Raw genomic sequence first — 17,831 nt, forward strand, 5'->3', positions numbered from 1 at the left:
CCCAGATCTGGTTTACTCGAGAGGCCCATGTTGTGTATCTTTTGGAGCCATCTTTCTGGGACTCTGCGTCTTTGTCCTCCTTCGTGTCATGCTTCATGATAACCACATTGGTGACATTGCCTCTTCAGAACGGGTCTGTAGCTCTACTTTCCTCGCCAGAGTGTCCAGCCTCACTCTGCTTGGGCTGCCTTAGATCAGGTTCTCGTTCCTGTGCCAATGAGTAGGACCTGGAGGAAGGGACATGCTAACTGGCTGGAATACAACAGGACCCATCTTTGGAGCTGGGTAGGTGGCCAATCCCACGTAAACCATATAGAAGCCTGTGCAGTTTGCCAAATAAGTTCTGCTTTTTGTTGCCCTTATGGAGTTTACAGCTTCATCAGGGAGGCAGACAAATAAGCAAATGGATACAAGATATGAAGTGAAAGAACAGAGCTGCGAGAATAAATGTCAGGGAGACACGGTCCAGACAGCGAAATGGGAAGTGACATTTGAGTTGATATCTGAATGGTTGCGCAGGAGTTAATCAAGAAAAGAGGTTAGGGAGAGACAAAAGCCACGTGAGCATTTGGGGGAACCTTTATCACTTTACTTTCTCTTTGGAGAGTTGGTGTGTGATGCTCAAAATATTGAACAACTAGTATGGTACCCTAAAGAGGGCCAAATTACAAGTGGCCAAAGGAGGATGACTCCAGGAAAGCACCACCTTGCCGTAGGTGGCCACAGATGAGTGGCCTACTGCTGGGGTCTGAGGCCCACAGGGCTAGGGCTGGGGCAGAGACTGTTAACCAACTAGGATGGAAGTAGTAGATAAGTATGTAAATAACTGGTATGGCAGCAGAGGCGTGTACCTGGTGGGTTTCAAGCCTGAGTGTACCCCCTTTTTTTCTGGGCCTCTTTCCACTGTTTACTGACCACCAAACCTCCCCATGCGATAGTCAATAAATGTTGACTAAACATATAGATGACTATATTGATAGCGTGGGAAAATTATCTACATTCATGCCTGATTGATACTGATAGAAGATTTCGCCCCAGAGCAAATTAGCAAATGCTTCCCTAGATTCCACAGAGCATCTCAGACATTGATTTTCAACTAGAGGCTTCTGGGATTTGAATCAGCATCTGCCTGAGGTTTGCAAGTTGAGGGGAATCTCAGCCTGGAGACACATGTTGATTCCACATAAAGTGTTGGAAGCCCGCACAGAGTAATAAACTTATAGTTGTGTTCTTTTTGAACCATTTAATACTTATTGACTTAATGGGCATGTTAAAAAAAATCATGAGATGAAGCATTAACATCTTGATTCCCGTGTTTTCTTGAAGGGGGAGAAAATTTGGGCCTGCATTGCAGCATGGAGGTTTGTCTGCAGCCAGTAGAGGCTGCCTCTTCAGATGGTGGGCTCTAATTTGCCTTTCTTCCACCTTTCTCACTTTTTTCATATTTGTTACGTACTTGCCCTTGGGTACCGGGTCTGAAAATAGCAAGATTTAAGCTTTCTATTAGAAGACCATCGCGAGGTCAAAAGAGTACGATGATCTTTGGCATCACCCTTCTGGCCTTTTCCACTGTTTTAACCCTAGCAGCAGGAGCATAAACTTTCCAGCTGTGTGCAGGACTCAGAACTGAGCCAGAGCAATCCCCAAACCAGCTGAAGTTAGTCTGTTAGCTTTGTGCAGCCTGAAAGCTTTACATAATCATTTCCAGTCATACCTTCTGGTCATTTCCCTTTAGTGTACAGTTTCCACCTCCAAGTTCTTCTCTTACACCCTGAGAGGCTGGCCCAGAACTAACCTAGGAGCCTCCACTTGGGTGAGTAATTGTCATTAGCCTCCCTTTAGTCTCTTAAGCATCTCTCCTGTTTAGGGCTGAAGTCTAGTTCTATACGATTTCAAGTAAAAGCTCCCATCCACAAGTCACTGATCCATTCATCCAACCTTACCTAGTTAGTTAGCAAAATGGGGAATCGTATTGACAAGATCATTATCCTTAAGCGATTTGGAGCCTAGTAGGGAAATTAAAATGTCAACATGCAATTGTCATACTCTGAAACAAGTGCCTATCAGGTAGGGTTGCAGATAAAATACAGGACACCCGGTTAAACTTGCATGGTTTATTTGTTAAATCTGATACCCCTACCACCGGGGAAAGTCTTGGGTGCAAGGGAACACAGGTGAGGAGGACCAGGGACGTCTTCCTAGAAGTACTGCCATTGAGGCCAACATGAGCGGGCTTAAGTCCAAAGAGGTGCAGGATAGGGGAGGGCTCTGTGAAGACAGCGAATAGCACGTGTGAAGGCCCTGACTTGAGAGCCTCCCCAGGAAATTCAGGGGCCTGAGGTTCAGGATGTGGGAATGTGGAGGATGGAAGCGTATGTCAGGGGAGGGGAAACTGGAGACGTGATGAAGTCCTGCCATGGAATGTGGACTGGTTCCTAAGCAAAACGGGCCAGCCATTGTAGGACTCGAAGCGGCAGAGTGACGTAAGATAGGCATCTGAGAAAAATCCTTCTGGCTGGAGTGTAGTGACTGATTAGAAGAGGGAGTCTGGAGACAGGAGAAGGCAGAGCGGTGCTTGCTGCAGTAACGATAGTGAGTGATGGCGGTGGCTGTGAGGAAGAGAGGAATGGATGAGCTCCTTAGAGGATGGATGGGTAGATGTGGGAGATGAGGGAAGAGAAAGCTCGTGCATGAAGATGGTTCCACTCAGTGGCACAGGAGAGGTAGGGAGCAGTGGGTACTGCGCTGCCATTTGCCTGTTTGCCTCAGACTGGCTCCCTGTCTTTCCACTGCTCTGCTCCGTGTCACAGGGCTGATCCTGCAAACCCCATCGCCCAGATTTCCTCGCCAACTCTTTTCCAGGTAGGTTCAGCCAGTGGAAAACATTGGCCAGAGGTTGGAGGGCAGGGGGATGGGAGAAGCCAACGTATTTTTCCCTCGCCCTCCACTCTCTGTTCGGGCAGCTGCAGCAGGGTTGGTGGCCGCTTTGCTCTGAGTGGCTGCCCCAGGTACTTCACACTGCTTAGTATGATAATCTCTAGGTCCATCCATGACATTGCTGCAAATAGCATTATTTCATTCTTTTTATGGCTGAATAATATTCCATTGTATATATGTACCATATCTTCTTTATCCATTCATCCATCAGTGAACATTTAGGTAGCTTCCCCATCTTGGCTATTGTAAATAGTGCTGCAATGAACATTAGGGTGTATGTATCTTTTCTTTCTTTCTTTCTTTCTTTCTTTTTCTTTCTTTCTCTCTTTCTTTCTTTCTTTCTTTTTTTTTTTTTTTTTTTCTCACACGGCATGTGGGATCTTAGTTCCCTGGCCAGAGATGGAACCCATGCTCCCTGCACTGGAAGCACGGAGTCTTAACCACTGGACCACCAGGGAAATCCCAGGGGTGTACGTATATTTTTGAATTAGAGTTTTTTCCGGATCTATGCCCAGGAGTGGAATTGCGGGACCCTATGGCAGCTGTATCTGTTGTCTTCATGTCTCACATCAACCACCTGCACTCCAATCCTTGCTCTCAACGTCATCTTTGGGGAACCCAACCTGCGACAGGGACCTTGACAAGAAGAAATGGCTCAGGGAAAAGCTACCTGCACAGGGAGGAGATAGAGGCCATCGGCCCTGGGGTGCGGCGGGGAGAGTGGGCACAGAGATTTGTCATTTCACCCCCGATACTCAGCCCTCCTGGCTGCCCCACTCTAGGTCACCTCGTGATACAGAGATGACCCAGTTAGAGTCCCTGCCTGTGCAGGAATCTAGGGGCACCAGCGGGTCTGAATATTAGTGCAGGGTCTCCCCCACGGCACTGGGGTTATTTGGGGCGGGTCATCCTCTGCTGGGGGCCCCTTCTGGGCACTGTGTGGGGTTCAGCAGCATCCCTGGCCCCACCCATTTGATTCCAGGGGCCCCTCCCACCCAGTTGTGACCACCACAGATTTTCCCCAGACATGACCAAAGAACTGGGTGAGGCGGGGGCAGGATGGCCCTGGGTGAGGACAGCTGTGTTGAAGCAAGCAGCCTGTCCCAGGGCAAGGTCTGCCCCAATCCCGTCAGAGCCTGCATTTAGAACTGCCCCTTCCCTTTCCCAGCTCCCCTGCCCTGCAGTGGTCTCCGAGACATCATCCCTATGTAATAAATCACACCTTCTCAGTTTACTGTCCCCAGCACCTAGAAGAGTGTCTGATGTGTAGTAGATGCTTCATAAATACTTGCTGAATAAAGGAGTTGAATAAAGGGATGGGTGGATGAATGAATGAAGGTTACAATGGAAGGAGGGGGGAGATTCCCCTTCTGGCTCTCGGGGGTTGGGAGATCAAGTGAGAGATCCGTCCTAAATAGGCTGACCAGCCTTCTGGGGTTCCCCGGGAATGAGGGTTTCCCCACAGTTCCAGCGCTCAAACCTGAGCGGTCCTGGGCAAACTGGGGGTGGGTGTTGGTCACCCTATGTAAACACAGTAACAATTCCAACTGCAATAGCAATGGCCAAGGACCTCTAGGGTCTTATTGACCAGGCAGAGTTCTTTACCTGGCAGGGAAAGTGGCATAGGAGGGAGGGAGGAGTCTAAGGAAGAACATCCCACAGGACAATGTGTGCCAATGACCCTGGGCCCAAGGTCACACCTGACCAGGGCTTGCTTTTTTTTTTCTAACTTACTTTTTCCCACATGGATATGCAATTGTCCTAATGTCATTTATTGAAAACTCCTTAATTTCCCCACTTTCTGTCATATCAAGTTCTCATATATCTGTTTCTGGACCTTTATTCTATACCATAGAGCTATATGTCCCATCCTAGCACCACTATGGCTGTTTCATCACTATAACTTTATTTTTTATTCATTTATTTTTTTGGCCGTGCCGTGCGGCATGTGGGATTTTATTTCCCTGCCCAGGGATCGAACCCGCGCCCCCTGCAGTGGAAACTCGGAGTCTTAATCGCTGGACCTCCAGGGAAGTCCCCAGGGCTTGCTTTGTCATCCATCGAATGGTGGTGGGTGGACACAGGGAGCAGCTGTCTGTGAGGCATCCTGTGTAGAAATGCAGGGTGGAGGGCAGGCCAGCTGGAGCGGGAGGGGAAGAGGCGGAGGAGGGAGGGAGGGAGGGCGGGCGAGAGACAGAGGGTTTCCGGAGACAACAGCTCTGGCCCTGTCCTAGGGCATGAAAGCTGAGCTCCTAGTGCCAGGAGTCTTGGAGCCGCAGCCTGTGAGCCAGGGTGACTGGCTCTCCTCCCTGGTGTGTGTGTGTGTGGGTGGCTCTAGGCTTCTCAGGCTGGGAATGGGGTGCACGGAGCAGGGACGGAGTAGGGACCCTTCTCTCTGGGACCTCGCGGGCCATCCTTAGCTCACAAAGCTGAGCCACTCCTGGCCCTAAGGGTGGGGGTCTTATCCTCCCTGTCCCCTGGACTGCACCCTCTCACACACAACTTCCCCGTGTGTGCTCCCAGCAGCCAAGAGAATCTGTTTTTAAAAGATTTGGGGGACGGGGGTAAACATACAAACAAGAGCAGAATGGATACTTTTCCAGAATGGGAATGGCTCTGTGTAACCCCACCCCCAGGGTGACCACAGTCCTGACCTCTAACACCCTTGACGAGTCAGCCTTGGTCTGGGCTTGCGGACCCACGGAAGCTTCCTCATCCCCTCCTTCAGACCCAGTCTCTCCCTCGGCGTCTTTGTGAGAAGCACCCGGGGAAGTGGGACTGCTAGGCTGTACTGCTGCTAGAACTCCACCTGGGCTCCACCAGGCTCCAGCCCCCCGCGCTGTGCACCTCTCTGACCCTGAGGCACCTCAACTGGTAGGAGCGGCATCACCTTCCCTCCCGGGACTTGTGACACTTAAGGCAGACACCGAAAAGACAAGTGTTTGGCTCCCTGGCTGGCAAAGGGCAGGTGCTCAATTGTCAGAAGTGTCCGTATCAGTGAGGGTTCTCCAGACAAACAGAATCCATAGGGTTTATGTGTGTATATATACACACACATGTACATATGTACATGCATACAAAAATATACAGCTGTGTATATATGCAGTATGCATACAGACTTATACACATATAGTATATACAACACACACACATATATACACACATATAAAATGCACAGTTTGTATATATACAGTATGTATACACACATATACACATATACAATACACACATACATATACACTATACATACACACATAAAATGCATAGTTTATATATATACAGTATGTACACATACGTATAACATGCAATAGACACCTAGGTACATATATATCATACATATATACACACATACAAAGATATTTAGGTGTGTATATATATATAGTATGCATACATATATAATATATGCAATACATACACGTACATATAGACACATATACACCTACATATAAAAGCATGTAGCATAAAAATATATATGTACTGTATATATAAATTCATCGTATATATACATATATATATAAGATATATACACATACATATACACAATGTATACACACACATACACACCTATATGTAAATATGTGCATGTAAATACACATAAATACATACACAAGTGTGTCTATATATAGTATATACATATATACATATAATACCTATACAACGTATACACATACAGGTATACAACATATATACACACCTATATATAAATATACACTGTATACATACATACATACAGTGTACATATACTGTATATATACACACACCCATATATCAATATATGGTGTGTGTATATATACAGCATGTTCACATTTATAATATGTATACTATATATATACACATACATGCATACAATATATACACACACATATAGGCTTGTATGTATACTGTATATAGTACTTACACATATACTACAAACGCACGCACATATAAACATGTGTATACATATATAATATGTATACACACATATACAAATTAATAGGCTTGTATATATTCAGTATTTTTACATATATAGTTTTGTTTTAAGGAGTTGACTCGTGACCGTGAGGCAGGCAAGTCAGGGCAGGACTCTGGGCTGGAGACACAGGGAAGAGCTGATGTCCCAAGGCCATTGGAGGAACAGTTCCCTCTTTCTAGGGAACCTCATTTTTCTCTCCAGTCCTTCAACTGATGGACGAGGCCCACCCACGCCGCGGCACTGACAATCTCCTTTACGCAAAATGGAGCAATTTCAGTGTTAATCTCTTCCGAAAAATACCTTCCTGGCCACATCTGGAATAATGTTTGTGGTTGGCGGGGCCCCACGCAGTGCGCACATGAGATTAACCATCCCCGTGGCGATGATGACACTTTATTTTCTCCCTTGACCATTGTCACTACTATTCCAATTAAAATGGCAGTGCCATGAGGGCAGGGCATTTCCTTTTTTGCCAGTACTGAGCGTCCGCGGTCTGGTGCCTAGCATAGGCTAAATACACGGCATTTTTGTGAACAGAAGCCGGGATTCCGGCTGTCATATTTAATGAGGAATTATAGTCTTCTTATTGGGGGGGAGGGGTGTGTGTGTGTGTGTCACGGTACGTCAAGGGCGGGAGTCGAACCCGCCACCCCAGGCCCCGAGGGCTCTCCTCGGGTCCCCACTTCGGGCCGGTGGGGGTGGCCGGGGTCAGCCGAAGACGTGCGTGCGTGCGTGCGTGCGTCGCGAGAGCGGGCGAGTTCACGGGGTGGGCCGCGCGTGCCGTGAGTGGTTCGCCCCAGCCCCCGGCTCACTGTGCTCGCCTCACGCCGGCCCGAGTTCGCAGCAGCGCTGGAGGCCCCAGGCCTGTGACCACAAAGAGGGAACCGGGGGCCGGACGGGAGCGCGGCGGCGGTGGCGGCTGAGGCCCAGGCCAGGCCCCCTCCCCTCAGCCGCCCGCCTGCCCGTTTGCCCCGCCCTCACCGGCGGCGCCGCGCCCCTCCCCCAACCGCCAGACTAGCACGGTGCGGGGGCCGCGCGCGAAGACATAGGGGAGAAGCTGGAGCTGAGGCTGGAGTCGCTCGTGGGGGCCGAGCCCGCCGTCTGCCTGTGGCCGCTGCAGGTCTACGTAAGTGCCACCCGTCCCCTCCTCCCGGACCCCCGCCCCTCTTCCCCCACGGCGCGCGCTGAGCCCACCGAGAAACGGAGCGACTCGAGTCGCCAGACCTTCTTTGGAGCCCCCCTTCCCCCCGCGCCGTGGTTCTCCGCGGCCGTTTCCAGCCCCCGCGCGCAGGGTGGGCAGAGGGGAGCCGGCGCCGGCCGGGGGCGCAGACTCGGGCGCGGGGACCCCGCGCTTCCGAGGGGCGCCCGAGCCGGTCTGCGGTTGGCTCTGTAGGGCTGGGGACCCAGGTCCCCCCGGGCCTGGACTGCCGGCGGGCTTGCCCTTCTGTACTTCAGGATCTGACATGTAGGGATTCTGTTTCCTGGTAGTTTATTCTTAGCGCTGTCAACGTGCTTAGGTTTTTTTTATTTTTGAGGGCACCCTTTCCTCCCTCTCTCCAGTTTTTTGTGTTTCTGTTTTGTTTTGTTTTAGTTAGGCATTTTGTCCCTCTGATGTTGAGTGGGTGGGCTGGCAGGACACTTGGAGAGGAGGCGTTCCGTCCCCTGATCTTGAGTGGCCTTTGGAAAATGACACGCCAAAGGGAAATTTACACAGAAGTCCGGTGATTCCAGAAATGCAGGGTGTCCGGCCAGGTGGGCGCCCGGCCTCTCGTCCCCTGTGGCGGCGTGGTGTGCGTGTACCTTGTCTCAGGGTTTACGCTTGGGCCCCGCAGCCCACCTTCCGGAGGGAAAGCGCAGCGGGCGCCTTGGGCCGGCGCCTTTGGGGCGCCCTTTCGTGCGCTCAGCTTGCGGGGGACCGGCCTCCAGGCGACCCGGCGGGGAAGCCCGCGCGACCCGCCCCTCGCGCGGGCTCCGCGTGTGTCAGTTTTGTGGAAACTGTGTTGCGACCGGGGTCGGGGTTGGGACGCTGGGACCGCCTGGGAGCCGATGTTGACTCCGAGGCCCGGTTCTCCGCAGTTATCTGAGGTCCGAGGGTTTCCAGCCCTCCACTGCGCACTGGCGCTTTCTATTTTTGCCCTTCCTGTGCCTGGAGGCGTGGCTGAGCCTGGGCTCTGGCTTTTCCGGTTGGGTAACTCCGGGTGGCCCGGTTGGGCGGCCTGAGCAGCAGTGGGCCGGGCGGGGAGACATGCCAGGGGAGGGAAACTGAAAGTGGGGAGAACCTTCAGAACTCCAGCTGATCCACTTGCCTCGCCTCCCCGCCCCTCTTACTGCACTTGTCATGCACGGGATGGCTGGCCGGCGCATTTTTCAAAATGTAATAATTTGTGTGTCCTTAGTAGCCGTGAAGCATAGTTCACTTGTAGTGCACAGTTGTAGTTTTGATCGCCATCAGGCGGCAGAGCAATCCTGTCATCCCATTTGCTGCCCTTTGGCGCCAGGGTGACCCTCTAGCCTCTTGGCCACTAATCTCCTCTCTGTCCCTAAGGTTTTGGCTTTTCCAGAAAGTCAGATAAACGGAACAACAGCATGTAGCTTTTTGATTCTGGCTGCTTTGGCTCAGCAAAACCTATGCGAGATTCCTCCCGGGTTTGTTTTTTTGTTGTTGTTGTTTTAAATATTTATTTAGTTAGTTATTTACTTGGCTGTGCCGGGTCTTCGTTGCGGCACATGGGATCTTCATTGCCGCGTGCAGTATGTTTTAGTTACGGCGTGGGGGATCTAGTTCCCTGAGCAGGGATGGACCCCGGGCCCCCTGCATTGGGAGCGCGGAGTCTTAGCCACTGGACCACCAGGGAAGTCCGTCATCCCTGTTGTTGCGGGTATGAGAAGCCACTCCTTTTTCTGGCTGTGTTGTATTCCATTTTCTGTTTGTCCATTCGCCTGCGGGTGGCAGGACTTGTGGGATGTTTCCACTTTTGAGGGGATCAGGAATAAAGCTGCTGTAAACATCCCAGGGCAGTTTTCCATGTGAACTTGGGTTTTTACCTCACTTGAGAAAATACTCAGGAGTGGGACTGGGGTCTGTGCTAAGTGTATGTTTAACAACCCTCCTGCATCTTAGAAATTGATATTTTTGAATATTGGAAGAGTTGAGAAATCCACTGTGACCCAGCACCCAGGCACTTGAAACGAAGTTGGAAGTTCATCTGGAGATGGTCACGTTGTCCCCGTCACTGTCTTTTATTCGAGGCAGAGCAAGGCCACAGATTTGTAACCCTTGTAAGGAAGGCCTCGTGTGTCCAGGCCCTGGCAGGACCTGGCTTTCTAGTGGTGGGCGGTTCTGCAGTGGAGAGCGTCTTTCCCTTGCTGGCCGGACCTCGCTTGGCAGGGTGCGGGGTGTGCTGCCTGCGTGGCCGGGCGCTCTTTCTGCCGGTCAGCAGCCGTTCCTGGTGTGTCTGTCCTACTACCAGGCAGGCGGTCAGGGGCCCTAGTGAAGTGCTCAGCGAGCCGCAGCCTTCCTAAAGTTTGCGGGTAATGTCTGCTACCCTCCCATTTCCCTGCTGAGGAATTTTGCTCTCTGATGGGAAGTGAGGGGGCAGTACTTTATAAGAGTTCATATTCTGTGATGACTCGATGCTGAATACATTAAGAAAATGGGCTCCTTCCAGAAGCTTAACTTCTCGGAAGGTCAGATTACGTATGTGACTGCACGTTTGAAATGAGTGAGCTTGTTTGTTCATTGATTCATTCATTCTGCAAGCACCTCCTGGATATTTACAGTGAGTGTTCCAGGGGGCGTGGAGGACAGTAGACAGTATTCTTCTTTCTTTTGATTTTTGAATTTTACTTTATTTTTTTATACAGCATGTTCTTCTTAGTCATCAATTTTATACACATCAGTGTATACATGTCAATCCGACTCGCCCAGCTCAGCACACCACCATCCCCACCCCCCCGCGGCTTTCCTCCCTTGGTGTCCATACGTTTGTTCTCTACATCTGTGTCTCAACTTCTGCCCTGCAAACTGGTTCATCTGTTTGAGACAGCTTTGTACTTCCCGCTTCCAGGGGCTCTCATGTGGGCGCTGCGAAGCGGGGTTTTAGATGGTGCAAGGTGGAGGGTGGGCACTAGAACCGGTGCCCAGTGCCCGGGTGTGTGTGCGCTGGATGGGGCGTGCGGCCTAGGACTCCTGCCGGCTCGGTGACCCCGGCCGAGTGCCTTAAGGCTTCTAGGTCTCAGTGTTCTCATCTGTAGCATGGGCTGAACAGGACTCACTCTCTCTGGAGGTTACAAGGTCGCACTGTGTTAATGTTTGCAGACCCTACAATGTAGAACACTTAGGACAGTTTGGAGCATCGTTCATTGTTCCACAGATGTTACCTGGTCTGTTGAATGACTTTGCCTGGTACACGCCAAAGCGATTAGGAAATTGGTATATCCCAGCTTCATTTCCTTTCCATTAAAACAGGGTTCAGGAAAAAAAATCTGTTTTTCAGTAGTCGTATCATATAGTGGAAAGAGCACTGGTGTGAAGGCAGCTTAGGGTTTGAATTCCAGGGCTTATGCTGTCTGTGGCCTGGGCAGGTTACTTTTGAACTGCAATCCCCACACTTGTAAAATGACATTAAAAACCACTCTTTCTGTGGGTTCTTAGAAGTAATTAAGCAGGTTATGTGTGTAAAGTAGCCTGGCACTTGAATGAGTTGTCAGAACCAAGGGCTGCTGGAGACGATGCTTCTGCCCTAGGTAATCTCCCCTTCTACTGGGCGGCAGGTAAACACAAGCACAGTAGTCAGTGCTGTGGAAGAAGTGAGTTCTGGTGCTGCAGAGCATAGAATCTTTTTTTTAAATTTAATTATTATTTTATATTGGAGGTTAGTTGATGTACAATATTGTGTTAGTTTCAGGTGTACAGCAAAGTGGTTTAGTTATTCATATATCCATTCTTTTTCAGATTCTTTTCCCGCACAGTTTGTTACAGGCTATGGAGTAGAGTTCCCTGTGCTATGCAGTAGGTCCTTGTTGATTATCTATTTGATACAGAGTCGTGTGTATATGTTAATGCCAAACTCCTAATGGATTCCTCCCCCCGATCTTTCCCCTTTGCAGAGCACAGAATCTTGGAAGGGAAAGTTCAGGGTAGGCTTCTTGGAGGAGGTGCCATCCTTTCTAAGGATTTGTAGATGGTCCTGGGGTGGCAGGAGGGAGCAGTGTGTGTCAAAGTTTGAGAAATATAAGAAAATATGGCAAAACTAAGGTATAGGACTGGAACTCAGGGTTTGGGAAAGAAATGAGAGTTGATACTGGAAACTTAGTGGGGCCCAAGAGAAGGGGGCCTTGTTTGTCCTGTCAGAAGTTTAGATGTTTATCCTGAAGGCTGTGGGAAACCCTAAAGAACAGTGAGATGGACTTGTGGTTTAGAGACTCACTCGGACCTCCATGTGCAAGGCACTTGATTGGGTGCAGGGTGAATTGTAATCTAAGGTTCCCACTTAAGTTATAAAAGGTGGGACTGGATTTTGCAGATCTGAGAGAGAATGGGTGAGGCCTGGTGACCAGTTAGAAAAGGGAGGGCAGCAAGCGTGGGTGACAGTTTACAGCTGCATCTTTTTGAGAGATACAGAGCACAGTAGGAAGGTATTGGGGGTGGCGAGAGGATCTTACTTCATCTTCAGTGCTTTAGAGGGGCCTGGTAGACAGGTCTGGGCCCAAGGTTCAGATCTGGGCTTTTGGTGAGGAGAGGTGTTTGAAGGCATGGGAGAGACTTAGGTTACCCACAACAAGATCCAAAGAATCATAGGTCTGAGGGCTTTTGAAGTGGGTATATTGAGGAAGTTTATAAGCTGAAAGAAAGCAGCCAGCAGAGAAAGGGTGTGAAGATGTAGGAGAGGAAATGATTGTTCATTTGTTTTCAAAAAGCTGAGTACTCATCGTGTACCTGGCCCTTTTCTAGGATCTGGGGTTCTCACCATGTGTTACCTCTTCTGCAAGGACAGTTCAACTCATCCCCTGGTGAAGAGAAGTCAGATTATTCTTTGCATCCCATTCAGGTGTAGGAACTGTTCTGTAGCTCTGAAGGGACTTTACTTAACCAGAGTAATAAGTTAGAAATCAAAAGAAATTAGAGCTGGAAGGGACCTTAAAAGCCACTGTACTTAATTTTGCCTAATATTTTACATTGATTGTAAGAAAAATGCAGAGCCCATTCTCTTCAGAGTTCCTTCACTGAACTTTCTTTATGTCTTGCATCCAGTGGGTCTATCTTGTAAATTTTGGCCTCCTCCTAAATTTGCTTCTTCATCCACATTACATTTTGCCCCGACTATGGTAGAAACTGCTGGGTGGTTTTGCGGCCCCTGGTCTCAGTGCCTCTAAGTTCATCTGCCTACTCGGGTTGAGTGATCTTCTAACATGACAAGATATGCCTAAAATAATGCTGCTAATGGCTTGCCCACACAGAGTTAGTGCATACTAGCCGCGCAGCATGTGCTCTGCACAGAGGCCTGTAATCTGAACTGTGCTTTGCCAAGCCTCCTGGGGCTCTTTGGCCCTGAGGAAGGGGAGCTTTTTGTGATCACTCCCTTTATCTAATTGGTCCTTCAGCAGCGGAGCGCCTTTTTCTAATCAGCGGAGGCACCCTTACTCAGCCAGTGGTAGCCCCAGGCCTCATCACCTGTGGGATACAAGCCATGCTCTCTCCCAGGCTTGCTTGGGCCAACATCTCTATTTTTATTTCTGTCTCTTCTCACACTTGGACCCCTGGTCTTTAGTCATCCCCACCTGCAGTATTTACAGTGCCCAGCAGGTGTCAGGCTCGAGTGTCTTTTCACAGATGTTCCCTCTGCAGTTAATGCACCTCCTACTCCACCTCTGCATAGCCTCATCTTTCTCGACTGTACTTCAGGGTTATCATGAAGCCGTCACTTAGCTATAACTTTTGGCCTCCATAGGCACTTCTGTGCTTAAAGGTTATGGTTCTTTATCTCATGTGATTGAAATTTTGAGTTTATAGATCTTCGTCCTTAATGAGGCTTTAAGGACAGGAGTCATTTCTAATCCTTAGCACAGAGCAGATGCATTTTAACGGTGATAAAATGTATGGTTTAAATGACTCACTTTACAATAATTTTGCTTTAGCTTCCAATAGAAATAAAGTTTCCAGATGTTGTGTTCCTGCAATAAGAAATAAAGATGTGACCTTCCAGTTGTGTAAAGCTCATCAATGCTGTGTAAGTGCGTCGGGTGTGCTAAGGAACGTGGATCCAAGTGGGCTAGTTGTGAGAGAGAGAGACTTAACTATGTTAACAAAGGTAAGCCTTCATTGTGTCCTGCCAACATTTGATAGTTGCTTTTTGGCAAACTAAAGCCATAAAATTTTAAACTGTTCCTCGCCATTAAAGGGATTGAATATTGGGCCACTTTGGTGCACCTGTGTCTTGCGAATTGTCCAGTTGGAGATGGAGGTTTAGAAAGTGAGTTTCAGTCTTGTTTAAGTCTCTTCCCATCAGACTGGCCTCGTGATTTCCTACACACCATGTTACTTCCTGTCTACCTTTCCTTTGTGGTGTTCATGCCTGGATTGTCTCCTGTACCTGCTCAAACCTTGGTCCATTCTCATTTGTACCATGGAAGTTTGTCATTCTGGATACTGTCAGAACTAATTTTACTTAAGTTTGTGTTAAGGTGCAAAGCACACGTTTTGTATATTATCTGTTTTTTGTGTTTGTTTATATTTTTATGGTTTCTCTTCAAGAAATATTATGAGTAGGGAAATAACGAGATGTAAAGAGAAAAAAGTCATCATTCTCTTTCAAGTTGTTAGAACATCTACCTGCAATCATAATGCATTGTGGTATGTGTTAAAATAGGAAATATATGTCATGTCCCGTAGGAGCAGGAAAGTCAGTGGTGTTGGTGAGGGTGTGTCATGGAAGTAATCACAAAGCAGGTGACTGCTGGTTGGGGTCCTGAAACATTAGTGTGTGTTCCCTGTGTCCAGTAGTGGTCTGGAGGGGTCAGGAAGCGTGCCTTTCAATTTGAGGGAACAGAGGGTTTGAGGTCCTCTCTGTTCTATTGCTCTAGTGTAGTATACTGCATAGCAGCTCATAAAATACTGGGTTTATAGTTGGTATTTAAATCGCTGATTGATCATCAAGATTGGGATGTGTCATTGGAAATGAAAATCGGAAGAGTCTTATGCTTTTTAGGTTTTTCCTTTTTTTCCGATGTCTCAGAAGGCTCTTTGACGGGGGGCTTTTTATTCTCCCATACAATTCCATGAATACTTATACCCTGGCACTTATTTTAATGGCATTTTCAATTTATAAATGTCTCTGAAACACGTACTGTAAACTATTTGAGGGTAATGACCATGGCCATTGATGACACATCTTAAATGTGCATCGTGTTAATGTTTGAGTGTCAAGTGGTCTACCATCAGTGCTTCCTTCTTTCACCAGTTTTCTTCCTCATTTCCTTCTCCACATTTGTCTCATTTTTCTACTCTCCCTTTTGCTTCTCTATTCTTGCTTTCTCCTTCCCATTGCATGTGTCATTCTTCTTCTTCTTCTTCTCCTTCTTCTTCTCCTTCTGACTTCATTATTATGGCCAACCAAAACCTTTTCTAGGATTGTCTCTATCTTCCTTTCCTCTTCATTGCCATCCACAAACTCTTAGAGAATATTGTTGCTTGACTCCCTTACTTCCTAGCATACCCATGTATTTCCTGATCACTTTAGAACATTGAAAAAGGTTGGAATTTTTAAAAATAGGTAATTATAATCAGTCTTCTTTCACCTCTGGCATAAGACTCTTCTTCCTCAATCTGACCATTCTTAAATCTAGAAGTACTCCAGCTCATTGGTCTCCCTTACCCCCATGTTTAGGCCAAAGAACTTGTGAAACCTTAGCCCTGTTTAATACTTGAATTTATCAAAACATAAAAGGGCTAATTCTGCCTAAGGGCACCAAAGAAGAATAAAGATGCCACAAATAAACGTTTAGTCCAGATTTATAATGGACTCTTAAGTGCCTAGTTGAGTGCTAACCGTTAACTCACTTGAACAACAGGGAGGTCATGACACAAACTAACATGTTAATTGTATAGACACTTCACTTCACCATTCCTCAATGTAGCTGATAAACTGCATCCAGTTAGCTTAAATAACATGAATGATGAATTTCCCTGCGTATATAAATTGGGAGTTCCTAAAGTTTTCTTTTTCCCTTTGTACAACTACTGACTGCCACCTCGCTTGGTCAGTGCAATAGAAAATGATGACTAAGAAACACATTGTCTCAATATCAGTGGACATAATGTCCTAGTAGTCTATAAAAATCTCAAAATTCTTAATCTAAAAGGTAGTTCTGCCAATCTTATATCCTTTTCCTTTGTTAATATAAATATCCAATCTATGAAGGTCTCAGTTTCCTTACTTAGAATATGAGGTGGATAGATTTGCTAATATCTAGGGACCTTTCCAGTTTTAATATTCCCTAGTTATAAGGGCTGAGCCAAATACAATGGCTCCCTTAATCATTAACCTCGCTCATGATGAAAGTTATCAGCAAGTTCTACTTGTAAGCGATCAAACATTCATATCCATGTATATTGTAGCACATTGACTTTTACAGAACTCAAAGTAACACAACATAGTTACATTCATAGACTTAAGGTCACTGTGGTATACTTTACAATTTTTCTTTTCCCTAGGAAGGAAATGTAGATCCCTAGGAAGGGATTTCTTTCTCTGCCTTTCAGTAATGTGAGCCTTTTATTATCTCTTGGATCCTAAAAATGGGTAGGGTTTTGGCAGGTGGAGCTTAGGACAGACATTCCAGGTGACAGGGACAACACGAGAAAGGGCAGAAGGAAGAATGGATTTTCAGAAAGACTTGATATCTTACATGGTGAGAGCAGTGTTTCACAATCTCTGTCCTGCAGAACACTGGTTTTAGATGATGTTAATGTAGTTACAAGACAGAAGCATTTGGGAAGAGCTGTACTCTACATCCCGACATGAAATTCAAGTTTCACTTTGTTACATTACATACTCTGAAAAGTTTTGGAGGAAGGAATTGATTTATTTTTGTTTAATTCAGTCTTACTCACAGTTACTTGACAAACCTATATTCAGCTGATGGGACTGTATTTTGTGAAAGGCCAATCGGAGAAATGGTGAGATGGAGCTTAGGATATTTCTCTGTTGGGACAGGCATGTGATTATTTTTCTTAGAATTCTTTACTGTTTGTCCTAACAATTGTTACTTTGCAGGAGTCAGTTTTTTTGTTTTGTTTTTTACATCTTTATTGGAGTATAATTGCTTTATAGTGTTGTGTTAGTTCCTGCTGTATAACAAAGTGAATCAGCTGTATGCATACATATATCCCCAGGATTCAGTTTTAAGCCTTCTGTTTTTACCTGAGTCATTAGGACTCTTAGAAAGCTCAACAATCCTGGGGTCTTCATCTCTGATGTAGTTTCCAGAAGCTCCTGGCACTTACCACTATTTCCTCTTGATTCTTTTCCTCGGACTTAAGACTTCTTACGATTATGAGCTGATGGTTTTCTCAGCCTCTAGTGTCAAAACCAGCTACCTCACTCATCTTCATTGTCTCAGTTACAAGGTGCAATATTTCCCATGTTTATATGTGTCAAAATATAAGTCAGGGATTGATACATAGCATATGCGTAATAAGAATTGTGTTTCTTTTTTTCTTTGTTCAAAGGTATCCAAACACTGGCCAAGTTCTTAAATTGAAAGTAGAGTGATCTAATTTATTCAGCTCATCCAACCATCAATATTGAATATTTGTCTTTTTTCTTACACATATTTCTTGTATTCCAATTGTGACATTCTAGAGCACAGTGAGCACATTTATAACTTATTACTGCATTACTGCCTTGGCTACCTTGACCAAAATTTACTTCATACAACTGAC

General features: G+C 47.0%; 1 long non-coding RNA gene across 3 annotated transcripts in view; it reads left to right on the forward strand.

Moving 5' to 3' along the window:
• The first annotated feature begins 7,690 nt into the window (after positions 1-7,690).
• The window catches only part of LOC307070061, a 74,500-nt gene continuing 64,359 nt past the window's right edge, over positions 7,691-17,831 (forward strand). The window contains exon 1 of one of the 3 annotated variants that reach the window (XR_013811523.1): positions 7,691-8,015. This is a non-coding gene — a long non-coding RNA (uncharacterized lncRNA). The remainder of the gene's footprint in view (positions 8,016-17,831) is intronic. The other 2 variants (XR_013811524.1, XR_013811525.1) reach the window with 2 other exon arrangements.

The sequence above is a fragment of the Hyperoodon ampullatus genome (assembly GCF_949752795.1).
Source record: "Hyperoodon ampullatus genome assembly, contig: scaffold_370, whole genome shotgun sequence".
In the NCBI taxonomy this organism is placed as follows: Eukaryota; Metazoa; Chordata; class Mammalia; order Artiodactyla; family Ziphiidae; genus Hyperoodon; species Hyperoodon ampullatus.